Here is a 19,949-nt window from a genome sequence, read left to right as displayed (position 1 = left end):
CCCAGTGTTGAATGTCTGAAATATTGTTGTGCTAACTGAAAAAAAAAAAAGCACAACCTAAAAGTTGAGAGTTATGTTTTATTTGGCGGACAAACTGAGGACTTAAGCCTGGAAGACAGCATCTCAGATAGCTCTGAAGAGGTTAAGGGGGGAGCCAGGATATATAGGAGGTTTCTACAAAGACCGGGTAGTCGGAACATCAAAAGATGACTGTCAATGAAAGAAAACCAGACATCTCAAGTTAATGAATTTAGCGCTTTTCTGTATATGGGAAGATGCAACAGTCTGGGCTCACTGAAATCATTCCTTTGATACACACTTTAACTATCTAGGGCCAGTAGCCTGCTTTTCTCCATCCTGAATCCCCTCAGGGTGCACGGTCAGCGCGGCTACAGTGGCTGCGGGCTTGATGGCTGCAACATCCTTTGTTTACTGATATGGCAGGAGACATTTTTCAGCCGCAGTTGGAAGTACAGTGGTGAGAGAAGTTGGGATCTTTATGTCTCCTGCCTCTTGCTTATAGAAAAGCTGACGTCTCCAGGCCTGAGTCACAAAAGAACAGGCTCAAGCAGCTAATGATTAGGACAATAGAGTCACAGACTCAGTGTCCGATGCACCTTCCCGCGTTGTCTTATAGATACTGTAACTGCCACCAGAGGGAAAAAGCTAACTGCGTGATGATCAGACTGTAGCCATGACATAAACTGCTCCATCTTGACCAGCACTGAGTCTATGGCTAGCACAGTTCCAAGAACTGGCCTTGAGAGAACGGGATTAACACGACTGCTCATAATAGTCTATAGCTTTGGGGCTTCCCTGGTGGCGCAGTGGTTGAGAATCTGCCTGCCGACGCAGGGGACACGGGTTCGAGCCCTGGTCTGGGAGGATCCCACATGCCGCGGAGCAACTAAGCCCGTGAGCCACAACTACTGAGCCTGCGCGTCTGGAGCCTGTGCTCCGCAACGGGAGAGGCCACGACAGTGAGAGGCCCGCGCACCGCGATGAAGAGAGGCCCCCGCTCGCCGCAACTGGAGAAAGCCCTCACACAGAAACGAAGACCCAACACAGCCAAAAATAAATAAATAAATTAATTAAAAAAATAATAATCTATAGCTTTGTGGGCATCAAAATAATTGTAGCTTGTTCTGCCCATATATATAAATGGACAATACAACTGTCAGCAAAGAGATGCTACCGACCCATGTCGACATCTTCCAGTCTAAGAATACGGCACCCTGTCAGCATGAAGAAGTTACAGAAGACGGACGTTCACCCATGATCCCACAGAAATGGAATGATCTTCTGACAAGTGGGGATTTGTAAGCAGCTTTTCACAGGAAAGAGCTCTCTGCAGGAAAGAGCTCTCTGCAGGAGGCCCCCTTTTGTCTTGTCACTAACCTTAAACCAGGCGCCCCCAGGCTCTATTCATCTCTGGCCCTAGCACACCTTTCAAATCTTCTGATCACACAATACCTTGCCTAACTAGTCGTTTCTTTCCATAGATCAAAGAAGTAGAAATGAAGAATAAGTAATTAACAGAATCAAAGAAGTAGAGAAATGAAGAATAAGTAATTAACAGATGACCAGATCTCTTCCCTGGCTTCCCCTTTAGTAATCTTGCGAACAACCTCTAAAGAAAAATCACAGGAAGTCGACAAGCCTGCATGCAGTGGCGGGTGGAGACGACTCTGACCTCCTATCTCAATGATTAACTGAGATGGCTTCCCTTTTTCCCTTTAAAAACTTTCATGGCGGAGCAGAATCTTTGGAGGTGGTTTCTGGGGGGCACTGAGTCCACTATTTCCCCAGATTGCCGGCATTCTGTATAAAAGCAACTTTCCTTTCTTCCAACATTTGTCTCTCTCTCTCTAGTATTGATTTTCAAGCAGCCAGCGGCTGGACCTGATTCAGTAACAATCTGCTCATTGACTCGTGTGACTCACTGAAGTGAAGAGAGAGGGACAGTTTCTGCTAGTGGGCTTTGGGCAGATTGACCTCTTTGAGACTCGGCATCTTCATATGCTAAATTTAAGTAATTATACCTATGTCAGAGTCTGTGGGAATTAAATGATAATGTTTAAAAGAATGGAGAGGGAGCAGTGTAGTGGTTAAAGCATGGACTTGAGAGCCAGATGGAGTTCAAATCTCAGCCCTGACACTTATAAGCTGTGTGACTTAAGGTAAGTTGCTTAACCTCTCTGTGTCTCAGATCCCTTCTCTGTGAAGTGACCATAGTAATAGCACTTTCCTTATAGGTCTGCTGAGATGCTGAAGTGAGTTCTTGTATGTCAAGCACTGTCCTACACTGCCTGGCACAGAATATGTGCTATACAGGAGTTGCTCTTATTATTTGCTCTCACAATACCTAATGCAGGGCCCAGTCCATAGCTGGAATTAGTACATGTTGGGGTGTTTTTCTCCTGCCCAGGTGCCCTAAGGAGGTTACGGAGCATCCCTTTTCTTCTTCCAGCACTCTTTCCCTTCCTCCCAATCCTATCACAGCCTGTTAGCTATACCCAGTAAAAATCCCAAAGAACAGACTTCTTTTGGGAAAATGAGGTGAGTCAGAAATGACTCCTGATTGCTGGGTTCTGCACTGTCACAAATCTGCCCCAGAAGTGTTACCTGCCAATGCCCATTGCCCTCTTCTCCTTGAAACCACCCCACTTCATGGCCTCTCCCCAACCCAGGAAGCTGAATTAGGCTATTCTCTGCTCATAAATGGGCCTAGGAATCAGTCAATTCATAGGCCTGCTGGGAACAGACGAATTGGGCCAGTGAGATTTCACCTTTGAGGAACTGGAACCAGTCATATATAAAGAATCTGCCATCACCCTGATACCAAAGCCAGACAAAGACACCACCAAAAAAGAAAATTTTAAGCCAATATCTTTGACGAATATAGATGCAAAAATTCTGAACAAAATGTTAGCAAACCAAATGCAACAACACATAAAAAAGATCATACACCACAACCAAGTGGGATTCATCCGAAGTTCACAAGAATGGTTCAATATACGCAAATCAATGTGATACACCACAAAAACATAAGAAAAGACAAAAACCACATGATCATCTCAATAGATGCAGAAAAAGCATTTGACAAAATTCAACATCCATTCGTGATAAAAACTCTTACCAAAGTAGGTATAGAGGGAACATATCTCAACATAATAAAAGCTATTTATGACAAACCCACAGCCAATATAATACTCAACGGTGAAAAGCTGAAAGCCTTCCCGCTAAAATCTGGAATAAGACAAGGATGCCAACTCTCACCTCTTCTATTCAACATAGTATTGAAAGTCCTAGTCACAGCAAACAGACAAGAAAAAGAAATAAAAGGTATCCAAATTGGAAGGAAAGAGGTAAAATTGTCACTATATGCAGATGACATGCTACTATATATAGAAAACCCTAAAGACGCCACACAAAAACTACTAGAACTAATAAACGAATTCAGCAGTGTAGCAGGATACAAGATCAACATAAGAAATCAGTTGCATTTTTTTACACTAACAATGAAATATGAGAAAGGGAATGTAAAAAAAACAATACCTTTCAAAATTTCACCCCCCAAAATAAAATACTTAAGATTAACCCTGACCAGGGAGGTGAAAGACTTATACATTGATAACTATAAAACATTAATAAAGGAAACTGAAGATGATTCAAAGAAATGGAAAGATATCCCATGCTCTTGGATTGGAAGAATTAATATTGTTAAAATGGCCATACTACCCAAAGCAATCTAAAGATTTAATGTGATACCTATCAAATTACCCATGGCATTTTTCAGAACTAGAACAAATTATCCTAAAATTTATATGGAACCATAAAAGACCCAGAATTGCCAAAGCAATCTAGAAGAAAAAGAACAAAGCAAGTGGTACAACCCTCCCAGACTTCAGACAATACTGCAAAGCTACAGTAATCAAAACAGCATGGTATTGGCACAAAAACAGACATATGCATCAATGGAACAGAATAGAGAGCCCAGAAATAAACCCACACACCTACAGTCAATTAATCTTTGACAAAGGAGGCAAGAATATACAATGGGGAAAAGACAATCTCTTCAGCAAGTGGTGTTGGGAAAGTTGGACAGCCGCATGTAAATCGATGAAGTTAGAACACACCCTCTCACCATACACAAAAATAAGCTCAAAATGGCTTAAAGACTTAAACATAGGATATGACACCATAAAACTCCTAGAAGAGATCATCAGCAAAACATTCTCTGACATAAATCACACAAATGTTTTCTTAGGTCAGTCTCCCAAGGCAATAGAAATAAAAACAAAAATAAACAAATGGGACCTAATCAAACTTACAAGCTTTTGCATAGCAAAGGAAACCATACACAAAACAAAAAGCAACCTACAGAAAGGGAGAAAATGTTTGCAAATGATGCGACTGATAAGGGCTTAATTTCCAAAATATACAAACAGCTCATACAACTCAACAACAAAAAAACAAACAACCCAATCAAAAAATGGGCAGAAGACCTAAATAGACATTTCTCCAAAGAAGAAATACAAATGGCCAATAGGCACATGAAAAGATGCTCAGCATTGCTAATTATTAGAGAAATGCAAATAAAACTACAATGAGGTACCACCTCACACTGGTCAGAATGGCCATCACTGAAAACTCTACAAATAACAAATGCTGGTGAGGATGTGGAGAAAAGGGAAGCCTCCTACACTGCTGATGGGAATGTAAGTTGGTACAGCTGCTATGGAGAACAGTATGGAGGTTCCTCAGAAAACTAAAAATAGAATTACTAGATGATCCAACAATCCCATTCCTGGGCTTATATCCAGGCAAAACTTGAATCCAAAAAGATACATGCGCCCCTATGTTCATAGCAGCACTATTCCCAATAGCCAAGACATGGAAACAACCTAAATGTCCATCGAAAGATGAATGGATAAACAAGATGTGGTACATATATACAATGGAATACTACTCAGCCATAAAAAAGAATGAAATAATGCCATTTGTAGCAATATGGATGCAACTAGAGATTATCACATTAAGTGAAGTCAGAAAGAGAAAGACAAATACCATATGATATTACTTATATGTGGAATCTAAAATATGACACAAATGACCCTATCTATGAAGCAGAAACAGACTCATGGACATAGAGAACAGACTTGTGGTGGCCAAGGGGAATGGGTTGGGGGAGGGATTGAGTGGGAGTTTGGGGTTAGCAGATGTAAACTATTATATATGGAATGGATAAACAACAAGGTCCTACTGTATAGCACAGGGAACTATATTCAGTATCCTATGATAAACCATAATGGAAAAGAATACATAAAAAAAAGTTTATATATGTATAATTGAATCACTTTGCTGTACAGCAGAAATTGACACAACACTGTAAATTAACTGTACTTCAATTAAAAAGATAAATTAAAAAAAGAAAAAAAAAGAATCTGCCAGTTTGAGGTGCAGAAAGACAGCTGAGGTGATCTGTGGAGACTAGCTGGGTTGTGTTAGTGTTGGAAAACTTGAATGAAGACCCCGGGGCTGGGAGAGCAGCCTGGGTTCTAGAATCCTCCTCCACCTGCAGGCTCTGAGACAGAGAAGTATCTCGGCCTCTGTGACCCTCTATCTCCCTTACCTATGCCAGGTGCATTCCAATAGCCAACCTCTCTTATTTTAGTAAGCTGAGGGAGCATTTGTTTCTTGTAGCCAAAAGACTCCACATAAAAGAATCTGAGAGCTTCAATGCAAACCTGCTGAGACATGACCTGAGGGGATTTAGCTCTGGGGGAAGAGATGAAAGCTCTGGGTAGTACTTTGATTTCTCCTAAGCAACCTCTAAGACACCAAGTTATGAAGTCAGGTTTTACCAAAAGAGATAATCAGCAATCTCCCAGCCCATAACATCTGTGCATTCTGATCTCCGCTCTCCACTCTCACACTCCCTGCATTGACTCTGCAACAAACTTGAGGTCTTTCTCTGTGGGGAAGAAATTCTGCAGACAGCTCAGGCCGTAGCTGTGCATGGGTACTGCTAATGAATGACAGTCATACTGAAGACACTGTCTGACCTGAGTGTCCTTCCTTTATTTGAGGATGTGGGGATTAATGATTTCTTTTCCTTGGCAGTGGAGTCCCTTTGATTTATGGTCTTGTCCATGGAAGAGTGGTAAGTAGACTTCCCCTCCATTAAAATGGGGGGGTCTTATGGCTTCTTGGAGGCCTTAGGGTCAAGTTAGGTTTGGGCCTCAGCTCTATTACTCATGGCTGGGCATGTTACTTATCTTTGTAAACCTTGGTTCACAAAGCTGACAGATCCTCATCTGTCAACTGGTAATAAAAAGACCTTCCACTCAAGTTTCTTGTGAAAATTAAATGATACTTATTTTGAAAGTAAAGTGTTTGATAAATCACGGGTAATGTAATAAGGTTAAGGTCCAGGAGGCCCCATAAGGGAGAAGACAGTTTCATAGTTGAGTAATTAAACAGCCTTGGGTTGGACCAGTACAGGTCTTGCAGTCTTTATGAGCATAAAAGTTTAAAAATAAGATTTGTTTACAGGGTTAACCTGACATTGCTCCTTTGGGATAAACAGGTGCTATGATTATACAGTTGGTGAAGAATTAAAAGCACAGAACTGATCTTTGCTTTATTGGAAAGATCTTGCCAGCAGCAGATCTGGCATTAGAAGTTTAAGAACTGGGTGTGTTTCCCTGACTATTCCACTGCATCCTTGCTGACATGGTAGTGACATTTCATCCCCATTTTTATTTCACAGCATTAGCCCTTGTGTCTTCAGAACTGACTTAGCATCTCTGAACCTTTGGGATGTCCAGGCATCAGAGCTGAATCAATTGAAGGCAGCCCACGACCTCTTGAAGGCCTGATCCTATCAGGATCATCCCATCAGTGACAGATGGGAGGACACATGCACATCCATTCTTTTTTTTTTTTTTTTTTTTTAATTTATTTTTGGCTGTGTTGGGTCTTTGTTGCTGCGCGCAGGCTTTCTCTACTTGTGGAGAGCAGGGGCTACTCTTTGTTGCGGTGCATGGGCTTCTTATTGCGGTGGCTTTTGCTGCAGAGCACAGGCTCTAGGAGCGTGGGCTTCAGTAGTTGTGGCACGTGAGCTCAGTAGTTGTGGCGCACGGGCTTAGTTGCTCCGCGGCACGTGGGATCTTCCCGGACCAGGGCTCGAACCCGTGTCCCCTGCATTGGCAGGCAGATTCTCAACCACTGTGCCACCAGGGAAGCCCCCCATTCAGTCTTTGACCATCCTCGTGTCTCCAGCCAAGAAGAAACTGAGAAGGCTGCCTGGGTGATCTGAACAGTTGTCCTTACAAACTGGTTGGAGATGGGGCTCCTGACAGCTGGGAATAAATCAAGCAGCCGACTCAAATGGGAAGGCTGGCGGGTGTGTAGACGGTCAGCCATCATTCTTGTCTTGCTGTACAGCCTCAAAGAGACGAACTGCTCCACGCTATCTGGCTCTCCTGCGAGGTGGCCACTCGGGCGATGTCTCACCGCCCCATTCTGATCTCCACTCTCCACTCTCACACTCCCTGCATTGACTCTGCAACAAACTTGAGGTCTTTCTCTGGGATCAGTTTCATCAGAAGAAGGAAGAAGAGAGGGAGGAAGAGGAGAAAGAAGAAAACCCCGCACACTGGTATATTCCATGTTCTTTTTAAAAGAACAGCAGAATATGTGCGCATTTCTGGCTTTAGATCTGTCTTATCGATTGCCAATGAAACTTTACATAACTAAATTCTTTGAGTCTTTTCCAAGCTCACTCAGATGACATTGATGGGATTCAGGTCCTCATAGGTTGCTGGACTGAGGGCCTCGGTTCCTCGCTGGCTATTGGCTGGAGTCCTCCTTTAGTTCTTGGCCACGTCGGCCTCTCCACAGAGCAGCTCACAACATTGCAACTGGCTTCCAACAGAATGAGCCAGTGAAGGAGGAACAGCGGGAAAGCAAGACGGAAGCCACAGTCTTTTTCGTGAACTAATCTTGGTAGTGCCATCTCCTCATTTCTGCTGTGTCCTCTCAGAAGCCACTTAGAAGTCATTAGGTCCAGCTCACCCTTAAGGAGAGGGGATTACACAAGGGCATGAACACCAGGAGGCCATTCTACAGGCTGTGGACCACTGATGGGAGTGATTTTTTTTTATACTTAATTTTTTTAGAGCAGTTTTAGGTTCATGGCAAAATTAAGAGGAAGGTAGAGAGATTTCCCATATGCCTCCTACCCCATATTATTTTTTTTAAATTTTTTTACACAAATTGTTTTTTTTCTTTCTTATTTTTCTTCACAAACCGTTTTCAATGAGAGCTCTGTAGCCCAAACCCTGTCCCTGACCTCCTTTAGGGTCTCCAACAATGATCCTGAAATCTAAATTTAGGAAGACCAATTGTTCACTGTGATAAATGGTTCAGTTATTACCCAGTTGGTTTTGAACCATCTAACCTTAAGGCAACTGCCTCTACACTACCCTACTCAAATATTCACTAAAATAATATTAGGGCACAGGAAATAACTTATATTTCCCAAGTGTTGAAGAGAGTACAACTACCCTCAAATTACTAAATTCAGAAAAGTTAAGGGCAGAAAGGGACGACTATAATGTTATTGTTTAAAGAAACTGAATATGAGAAAGGTTAAATAGAGGGTGAGAACCCTATTTTGTAATTCCCAAAGTTGTGGTCCTCCTGTGACATTGTTATTTCATATAGAATTTCAGGTCAGTTTAGACCTGAAGTCCAAGTGGCAGCTTCCCAATGTGATCCCTTTGAGGTTGCTGCTCTCCACTTGGAGTGGAGGACCTTAGCTGGAGGTCACCTGTCATTGGGTAATACTGGTGCCTGAATCCAGCCTGTCAAGGTTTATTTTGATCAAAGCTCTTTCAGACCTTCCTGAAACCAACACTCAGGTTTGCACGACCTGCATATTTTGTAAACAAGTGTAACACGGTGAAACTGGTTAGGAGTGGATTTTATTTAAAGCTTTGGGAGAAGCTTGAAGAAAAGACACTGGAAAAATAGACAGCTAAACACTGGGGATTGGATTTTTGCTTCCTAAGGGGTAGAGATGTGGATTTACATTTGAGGCAAACTATCCCTTTGCTTTGAGAAAAATATCACCATGGGCCTTTTAGTTATGCAAATGTAAAGCAAGTGGTACCTACCGTTAATGGGGAAGGCTAGAACATGATCCAGAAACTAGATTTTACTGGAGATCCCAGGACTCCTGTCTGATTGTGTACATTGCATGCATTTTGCTTATATAAATTGTGTGCGTCTTTCAGCTGGGCTAGTTCTCTGTAGACTTCACAGTTTCTGGGGAATGAGCTGTGAGTTTTCTCAGTAAATTTAACTGTAAGTTGGTGTTTGTTTGGGAGGAGTCATGTGTGTTCTTGGTCTAGTAGCTGTTTACAGGAGACCCAGAGTTGAGAACACAAGGTTTTACAGGAAAAACAAAAATGAACGGATCAACTTGTTACCCAGCTTTTAAGGAACGACCATTTTGGGGTCCTATTTATAGTGTTCTCTGTAGCTGGGTGGAAATGAGTTGGTTTTACTTTTCAGTGCATGGGGACAAGCTCTGAAAAGTGGATATCAAGATTCGTTAAAACAAAAAACAAAAAAACGAAAGCAAGTTCAGTCTTCAAATCATCTTCTATCCTTCATCATAGCAAAGAGTTTGTATTTAATGCTGGATCCCGAAACAAAAGTTTGCACAGGGGTCAACTGTCCCCCACCCAAGTCAGGTCCCTTCCAGAAGTGGGCAGATTGTCAGACCCCCCAGAACAGGGTTGGATCCCTGCAGAAGTGGCTTTGAGGATAGTTATTCTTCCAGAAAGTACACCATGTCTGTTTCTGGTTTGGCTTTTCAGCTTCCTGGACTCATTCTTTTGAACAGAGGGAGCAAAGCCTAGCTAAATACTACAGCTCAATCAAACCTCACTGCTAAATCCCCATTTCAAATGGTTTAAATGCATTGAACTCTCCCAGCTCTCGGTTACTTTCCCTTAGTTCACTGTAGAGGGTGGGTCTTTTGAGTCCCAGGAGACTTCTCACATTTTGCTGTTCAACAGCTGTTTCCAGAGGCCTGTTATCCTCACACCCACCCAAGACTGGAAATAGCAACGTGTCCCTCCCTGTACAGTCTGTGCTTTCAAAGGCACAGTTTGCTCAGCCCTGCTTTTCCGTCTCTTTCATTTTCCTTTTTGGTAAACAAGGAAGCAGGCTATTCTGCTTAGTTGGTTACAAGTTATTTTCAAAACCCTTCCACCACGGAAAGCAATGGAATGTATAAATGCAATGGATGTAAATTAGGGAAACAACCAACTTGTGATGCTTGCTTTTTAAGAAAGTATTGGCTCTTCAGACATAAAGGAGATTGTTGTGTTGACTGACTCTGTATTGGAGACACCAGGGCTTATTTATGAAGATTTGCGGAAGGATAGCTTCCTGAAACGGCAGGGTCTGCCTCTGACATTTTCTTTTCAAGACTTTTTCTGTTGCCAATCCTTTCTGATGTTTAGTTTCTTTAAAAAATTGAGATAAATTCACATAACATGAAATTAACCATTTTAAAGGGAATAATTCAGTATAAAGGGAACAATTTAGTATATTCGCAATGTCGTGCAACCACCACCTCTGTCTAATTCCAAAATGTTTTCATCACCCCCAAAGAAACCCCTGTCCATTAAGCAGTCACTCCCTATTCCCTTCTCTCTCCCCAGCCCCGAGCAACCACCATTCTGCTTTCATCCTCTATAAATTTACCTATTCTGGATATTGCATATAAATAGAATCATATATTATATAGTCTTTTGTGTCTGCCTTCATTCACTTAGCGTAATGTTTTCAAGGTTCATCCACGATGTAGCGCATATCAGCACTTCATTCCTTTTTATGGCTGAGTAATATTCATCATATGTATACACAACATTTTATTTCCCCATTCACCTGTTGATGGACATCTAGGTTGTTTCTATCTTTTGGATATCGTGACTAATGCCGCTGTAAACACTGGTGTACAAGTATTTGTTTAAGTCCCTGTTTTCATTTTCCTGGGTATCTACCAAGGAGCAGAATTGCTGGGTCTTATGGTAATTCTCTGTTTAACTTTTTCAGGAACTGCCAAATTGTGTTCCATAGTGGCTGCACCATTCTACATTCCTGCCAGTAATGCGCGATGGTTCCAATTTCTCCATACACTCACCACCACTTGGTATCTGCCACTCTTTGGGTTACAGTCATCCTTGTATGTTCGAAGTGGTATCTCATCGGGGTTTCGATTTGCATTTCCCTAATGACTAATAGTGTTGAGTATCTTTTCAGGTACTTGTTGGCTATTTGTATATCTTCTTAGGAAAAATGTCTATTCAAGTCCTTTGCCCATTTAAAAAACTGGGTTGTCTTTTTTGTTGTATTTTAAGCGTTCTTTATATATTCTGGACATTAGCCCCCTTATCAGATATGTGACTTGCATAATTTAATTTAATTCCTCTCTGTAGGTTATCTTTTCACTTTTTTAAAATTGAAGTATAGCTGACTTATAACATTGTATTAGTTTCAGGTATACAACAAAGTGATTCAGTTATATATATATTATATATATATAGGCATATGTATATTATATATATATATATTCTTTTTCAGATTCTTTTCCCTTATAGGTTATTACAAAATATTGAGTGTAGTTCCCTGTGCTATACAGTAGGTCCTTGTTGGTTATCTATTTCATATATAGTAGTGTGTATATGTTAATCCCAAACTCCTAATTTATCACTCCCCGTTTTTTCAATTTCTTGATAACGTCCTTTGATGCACAAAAGTCTTTAATTTTGATGAAGTGCAATTTCACTGATCCTTTCTTACACAAAGGCAAGGAGATATGGAGGGAGGGGGGCTAGTTATTTCTGGGTCTAGCCGACTAGCTGTCTAATTCGACAAGAATATTGTTGGAACGTGCTTGTCCTGGCTGCAAAATTGCACCCACAGGTTTCATTTGAAGATGAATTTTATTTAAAACCATCATGGTTTTATGTTTTCCTTGTTTATACATTGTCTTATGTTAGAAAAATCTATTGTAAATCTAGAGCTTCTTGGCTGGAATATGTCGTTTACCGTTGGGGCTTAGAATACATGGTTGTTTAAGAAAGGACGGAGTTGACACCACCCAGTACTCTGTCTCCAGCTCAGACCCCCCTTCTGGACTCCAGCTGCCCATATGGCATCTCCCCATGGGTATCTAACAGGCATCTCAAATTTGGAACATTCCAGACCAAACCCTTGTTTTCTACTCCACCCTTTACATGCTCGGCCCCCTCAGTTTTCTACATGTCAGCAAATGGCAGCTTCATTCTTCCAGCGGCTCACACTAAAAGCACTGTATTTATCCTTGATTCTCTGTCTCTCACATCCTCTATCCAGTTCATTAGCAAATTCTGCTCACTCGACCTTCAAAAGATGGATCGATCTTGAGTTGGACACTTCACCCCCAGGCGTAACAACCAGCTAAGCTACACCTTATTAGCCTGGATTCTTGTCCCCTCACTGGTCTCCCTGTTGCCCCCACCCCTTCCTCAGTGTAGTCTCCACGTGGAGCCAGAGGAATCCCTTCAAAAAGAACTCCTGTCAGCTCATGTCATTCCTGTGCTCCTGCCCCTCTTTCCGGCTCACGCTGCTCTAGCCCCCAGACCTCCTGCTGTTTCCTGAGCCTTCCACTGGCTGTGTATGCTGTCCTTTCTGGCTGGAGCACTGTCCCTTCACACAGCCAGAGAGCTCCCCCTCGCTGCTTTCAGGGCTCTGCTCAAAGTTCCCTGTGTCTGAGAGTCTGCTCGTCATCCCTGTACGAGAAAGCGACTCCTCCCTCCCCACGATGTCCTCCCCCCTCCAGTCCCCTTGCCCACTCCCTGGGCCTGCCCAGCACAACGTGCCCTCCTGACCCTGCTTCCTTTTGCCTCATCTCCCTTCACAAAGAGCTGTTTTTACATAGCACGTAATAGGTATTTACCATTTGCCATTATTTGTTTCCTCTAACACACACACACACACACACACACACACACAGATTGAGATCCAACTGAATGGCTGAATGAAGAAAAATTTTGCACTCCATGCACACTGTGTGACTTTCCTGCATCAATATAAAGACTAAAGGGATTGGAGGTATACTTGTTTCTGCTTCATGAGGACCTTTAAGGGCAGCACTACGGTGCTCTCTCTGAATTGCTGAGTTTATTAATTTTTAAGCAGGAGTGTCTCCACTCATGGGATGGGGTCCATTGGGCTCCTACTCTACTCATTAGGGATCCCCAAGTATGCACTCATAAAATAGACCACGCCACTCTGAAGACTCCATTGTGGGTTTCCACGTAGAGTCCCGGAGGATGAAAGCAAAGCCTTGGAGCTTATGGGGAGCGTCCCAGCCTCATGAACTGTCAGGCGCCTGAGTCAGCTTGGCCATGAGTGACCCCAATTCGCAAGATTCCAGGAGCTGCAATCTTATCAAATGTCAGAGAGCGTCCAAAAAGAGAGCAGCAACTCCTTCTGCTTCCTCATTTTGTAACGCAAAGGAAACTCAGACGAGTGCTTTCAGGTCTTGCTGCTTTTCTCTGACCCTTTTCAGTTGAGGAGAAAGAGTCTGGTAGTCGTGTTGAGGGCTGCCAACATGTTCCGGGTAGAATGCTCAAAGAAGGCTAGCTGGAAGTGCTGGAGAGAACTGGGTGCGCTATACCCATTTTACAGACTAAGAAACTAAGATCTGCAGCCCACGTGGCTTGCTTGGGGTCCCAAACATAAATACTGGTGTAACTGGCAGAAGAGCTCAGGGCTGGAAGTGATCATTAAGGTCTCTACATTATATCTGGGGGAATTGAGGCCAGGCTGGTTGCAGCTACTTGCCAATGACCCCACAGCCATTCAGGAGGAAGTAGGTACAGAGCCCAGGCTTCCTAACTCCCAATCCAGCCTTCTTTCCACCCGATCACTGAACTGCTGAAGCGTTTATCTCTAGGTACAATGACACCTTCCTTCGATTATTTGCTGAAATTCTCTCATGGGAGCTGGGATTGGTGATGGATGAGAGAAGGCGATTTTAAGCAGAATCAATGGCGTGATAAAATCTGTCTGTCTACACAGGGAACTATACTCAATATACTGTAATAACCTATAAGGGAAAAGAATCTGGAAAGGGATATACGTACATATATGTAACTGAATCGCTGTGCTGTACAGCTGAAACTTACACGATATTGTAAATCAACTATATCTCGATAAAATTTTTCAAAAAAGAAAAAAAATCCATCTACATTTTTGATGAGCCAACCCTCACTTTACTGAACCTTTGTAAATATGTTGATGTGCAAATGCCCCGAGTGAAGGTACCCATAACCTAGCTTTCCAAAGGTAAGCGATTGCTTTTTTAAAACGTGAGCTATCACAGTGGTCTCCAGAGCATGGCCCCTTGACCAGCAATAGCAGCATCACCTGGGCAACGTGAATTCTTAGCCCCCATCCCGGACTTACTGAATCAGAAACTGTGGGTCTGAGGTACAGCAATCTGTGTTTAACAAGTGCTCCACAGGATTCTGATGCACACTCAGGGTTGAGAAGTGCTGATTTAGCAGCTGTTGCTGGTGTCTTGCTTCACACCCTGGGATCCCTTTCACTAAGTGCTGCAGCTAAGAGCTCACATCTGACAACTCCTTCTGAGGATGCTTTTGGGCAACTGGTGCCGCCTCCACTGGAGGCGCTTGGAGGTCACTTCCCCACACTCACACACACACACACACACACACACATGCAGGGTGGCCGGGAGCCAATGGCTGATTGGTGTAGGTTACCAAAGCCCCCTTGGCCCCAAGATGGGACAGACTCTGCTACACTGTTTTTGCCCCAGATCTCCCCATGGGATTTGGCAGAGAGAGGTGAGGCTTCTCCTTAAACCACATCTTGCATTCCTCCCAGTTCTGCTTTCCTCACTCCCTTACAGATTTCTCCTGCAAGCAGCCCCCAATAAATCCCATGCCCAAGGACCCCCATCCGCGGCTTTGCTTCTGGGGAACATAACCCAAGACAGTTAGCAAGTTCACCTCAAAGATAGTCCTCTTATGGATGAACACGTGGGGCTGGGCAAATAAGGAGAATATTTTCAACAAATTTCTCTACCTAGATTCGGGCAACTCCTCTGCATTGCTTTGAGACTCATATCCACAATTGTCACATCCCACCTTTAATTTTGAAGCTTTCCTTGAATAGATGGTAATTCAATCTCATTTAGGTTGATTCTAGGTGAGAGAAACTGGGTGATGGATGATCTCCTTTTAACTAGCCAGAATCGCTGGTAGAAGTGTACTATGCAGTTTGGTTTTGTTGAGGTTGGAAGTAGTTGGTGAATTCAGTGTGGTCATTAGGGAGATCCACTGTGTTTGTTTTGGGTCATTTCGTCTCAGGAGGCACATATGCATACGGAATGCTTGAAGATCTCGTTCCAAGGGTCAGTTCTTCTGTGGGAAAGGGCCACAGTAAGTCCAAGTTTGAGCTCCAAAGGTGCCTATTAAGCTCCTCCCCAGTCTTAAAATCATGAAGAAAGAAAGCCCCAGGGGGGCTCTCCATTGTGGAATGGAATCAAGATTCAGTGAAGAGTCTATTCCTGGGATGCTCTTCTGTCTCCCTGGGCTCTGGAAGTCTTGGTTCCCACAAAACCTCACACAGATGGTTGCAAGCTTGATTCAGGGCTTCTGGAACTTGAGCCACGCCCCAAGTGAAATTTACCTCTAGGTTGGCCAGGAGCCACTTTTTCTAATGTTTCCTTTTCCTCGCCCTTCTTGATCCAGCTCAGGAGTCAAGGATCGGCATGGAACAGTCTTATGTTTCCAACACGATGGCAACGAATTGTCACAGTCACCACCTCATGGGGTTGGGAAAAGCCTTATGCAGATTTTTCCAACTTTTAAGATGAACAAGACAAAACTATATTTAAAAGAATCTATCCTCATAGGAATCCACTGTAAAAGCTAGTTCTCGCTGTCAGGACATTCTTTTTAACAAACCTGAAAGTCTCACATTGCAAATTAAGCTAACTAACCTCCTTTTATTTAGTCTTTGCAGATTCCCTGCTCCAAAGCACTATGAAGAAAAGCCAAAACTCTGTTGAGAGAAATGTTATAAACAGGAGTTTCTTTGAAGGATTAGCCAGCTCTTCACCTCTGGAGACTACTCATTTGATTCTTGGTGGGCCACTGGAGAGCTGAACACTTTGATCACACTGTGGAAGACGCCTGAGAACAGTTGCTTTTGCCAGAAAATGCATTGACGTTCACCCTTCTTAGCTTCACACAGAGGGATCTTGTAATAAACACCCCTAGCACACCAGCAATCTCGTTTATTACAGAGGTGATATACCTCTTGTGAAGACCTGCATGGGAATGTTCTTTGAGTTCTATGTGCTAGGACAAGCTTGACTTCCTCAGAATTACTGGCAGGCTTTATTTCTTAGACAACATGAATCACACAATTGACTATATTTTCTTTTCCTGAGTGGGCCATCAGAAAGCTTAGAACCAAATTTTTGGCTCATCTTTGGAATGGAGCTTGCATAATTCTTTTTCCTGTTTATCTCCTGGTTTTGTCCATGTGCATTTTTGCAGGCCCTGAGTTTCAAGCTTTATATCTATTTCATCTTGGGAAATCTAGGGAGCCATCTGGAATCCTTTAGATATCAAGACAGAGAGAAAATATAGCATAAACATTATAATCATCCCTAATCCTGAAAACCTCTATCAAACTACCCCTCACTCGGGACTTCCCTGGTGGCGCAGCGGTTAGGAGTCCGCCTGCCAGTGCAGGGCACACGGGTTCGATCCCTGGTGCAGGAGGATCCCACGTGCCGCGGAACAGCTAAGCCCGTGCGCCACAACTACTGAGCCTGTGCTCTAGAGCCCGCAAGCCACAACTACTGAGGCTGCATGCCGCAACTACTGAAGCCCGTGTGCCTAGAGCCCGTGCTCCGCAACAAGAGAAGCCACCGCAATGAGAAGCCTGCGCACCGCAACGAAGAGTAGCCCCTGCTCGCCGCAACTAGAGAAAGCCCGCGGGCAGCAACGAAGACACAACACAGCCAAAAATAAGTAAAATAAAATTAAAAAACAAAAACAACTACCCCTCACTCATTTTTAATAAAAGTATTAAATATACAATTCAACAGCAAAAACACAATTAAGAAATGGGCAGAAGATCTGAATACAGTTGACCTTTGAACAACATGGGTTTGAACTACGTGGATCCACTTTTCTGTGGATTTTTTTCAATAAACATATTGGAAGTTTTTTTGGATTTGAAAATTGTCAAGATTTGAGACAATTTGAAAAAACTTGCAGATGAACTGTGTAGCCTAGAAATATGGAAAAAATTAAGAAAAAGTTAGGTATGTCATGAATCCTAAGATATATGTAGCTCCTAGTCTATCCTTATATAGGCATAAGGTGGGTGATATTTAATATAATTAATAATGTGTTAGTTTTCTTACTGTTTTATGACTTTGCTTTCAAAGACTTAATTACCATACAGTATGTCTCTCTTGTAATTGGAGAAACTGTATCAGTCTATTATCACGTTGTTTTAAAAAAAGTAACAATGTTTCCAACACTGTATTACGAATATGACTGTTATACTGTATGCCATAAAAATTTTATAACGATTCATTCATTAGGCTACCGTGAAGCAACTGTATCCATTAATAAGGCAACCATAAAGCAACCATATTGTTTCTTTGTTATCAGTGCATGAATCGTTACATCTGTAAATCAGTATGAATTTCTTTTTCCTATTATCTTTTTATTTTTGATGTCTAGTGTTAGTAATACATATAACATCAACAGTCTTTTGTATCATATAATATTGATGTAGGTACTGACAGACAATTCATCTTGTAAACAGACGACATAAACTTATGGTATTGATAAATACAGTACAGTACTGAAAACGTATTTTCTCTTCCTTATGATTTTCTTAGTAACATTTTCTTTTCTCTAGCTTACTTTATTCTAAGAATACAATATACAGTACACATAATATACAAAATATGTGCTAATCACTGTTTATGTTATCAGTAAGGCTTCTGGTAAACAGTAGGCTATTAGTAGTCAAGTTTTGAGGAATCAAAAACAATACGCGGATTTCCCCCTGTGGAGAGATCAGGGCCCTGTAACTCCCATGTTGTGCAAGGGTCAATAGTAGACATTTTTCCGAAGAAGGCATACAGATGGCCAACAGGTACATGAAAAGATGCTCAACATTACTAATCATCAAGGAAATGCAAATCAAATCCACAATGAGATATCAGCTCACACCTATTAGAATGGCTATTATCAAAAAGACAGGTGTTGGTGAGAATGTGGAAAAAAGAGAACCCTTGTGCACTTTGGTGGGAATGTAAATTGGTGCAGCCCCTGTGGAAAACAGTATGGGGGTTCCTAAAAAATTAAAAACAGAACTACCATATGATCCGGCAATCCCACTTCTGGGTATTTATCCAAAGGAAACAAAAACACTAACTCAAAAATACATATGCACCCCCATGTTCGTTGCAGTGTTGTTTACAATAGCCAAGATATGGAAACAACCTAAATTCCATTGTCAGATGAATAGATAAGAAAATGTGGTATATATATACAATGTAATATTACTCAGCCATAAAAAAGAATGAAATCTTGCCATTTTTGACAACATGGATGGAACTTGAGGGCATTACGCTAAGAGAAATGAGTCAGATAAAGACAAATACCATATGATCTCACTTATATGTGGAATTTAAAAAATACCCCACAAACTCATAGATACAGAGAACTAATTGGTGTTTGCCAGAGGCAAGGAGTGGGATTACTCAAAATGGGTGAAGGGGGTCAAAAGATACAAATTTCCAGCTCTAAAATAAATAAGTTCTGGGGATGTGATGTACAGCATGGTGACTATAGTTAATAATATTGTATTTGAAAGTTGCTAAGAGAGTAGGTCTTAAAAGTTCTGATCACGAGAAAAAATATTCTATAACTATATATTGGTGATGGATGTTAATGAGACTTATTGGGGTGATAATTTTACAATATATACAAACATAGAACCATTAACGTTGTACACCTGAAACTAATATAATGTTGTAAGTCAGTTATACCTCAATAAAAAAAGAAGTACTAAATAAATTATGCAGCAGCCTACATTCTGAAATAGGGTTAGAGTTTACAAGGACAATTAAAATGTCCGCTCTGGTGACAAGCTGGTGGGGGACCCAGATACAGGGTCACTGAGGAAAGCAAGCTGGTACTTATGAAATGTGCAAAAGCAAAACGAGCAGGAAAACAACACTTCTAACTATTTAAGAAAATAAATGCAAACAGACACTGCGATGAGGTCAGAGGATGGCAGATAGAGGGAGTGGTTGGGGGAAAAGTCCCATGAGACCTTGCAGCATGGATCTCCTGGCATCAACCCCCAGACCAGTAAACGGAAACATGTTGACCTTGACAGTGGATCTACTGCAACAGCATTGTGTGCTTGATCCCAAACAATTTGTCTGCCCCTTGATAGATATTTGCAAGAGGTGGTGTGATCATCGTAGTCTAGAATGTATTTTCCTCTTTGTATAACACTTATTTCAAAAGGATTATTTGAGGCACCAGATCCAGTGGGGAAAGAAGTTTGGGGGAAGAATGAGGAGAGGAAGGGAGTTATCAGAACTGTTTATACTTTGCAGTGACCATGAACATTTTCCTCTTTGTTTTTTGTTTCTTTGGTTGTTTTTTGGGACACCACCCAGGAAACAGTTTTGAAGAAAAGCACAAGCAAGAATAATACTTAATAAAAATACTAAGTATGTAATATTTCCCCCATGGAATCTATCCATGACCAATGATAGAAAACTTGACTTCTGGAAAAACTCA

The sequence above is a fragment of the Balaenoptera acutorostrata genome, chromosome X (assembly GCF_949987535.1).
Source record: "Balaenoptera acutorostrata chromosome X, mBalAcu1.1, whole genome shotgun sequence".
In the NCBI taxonomy this organism is placed as follows: Eukaryota; Metazoa; Chordata; class Mammalia; order Artiodactyla; family Balaenopteridae; genus Balaenoptera; species Balaenoptera acutorostrata.
The sequence above is the reverse complement of the archived record's forward strand: the minus strand, read 5'-3'. Positions refer to the sequence as shown.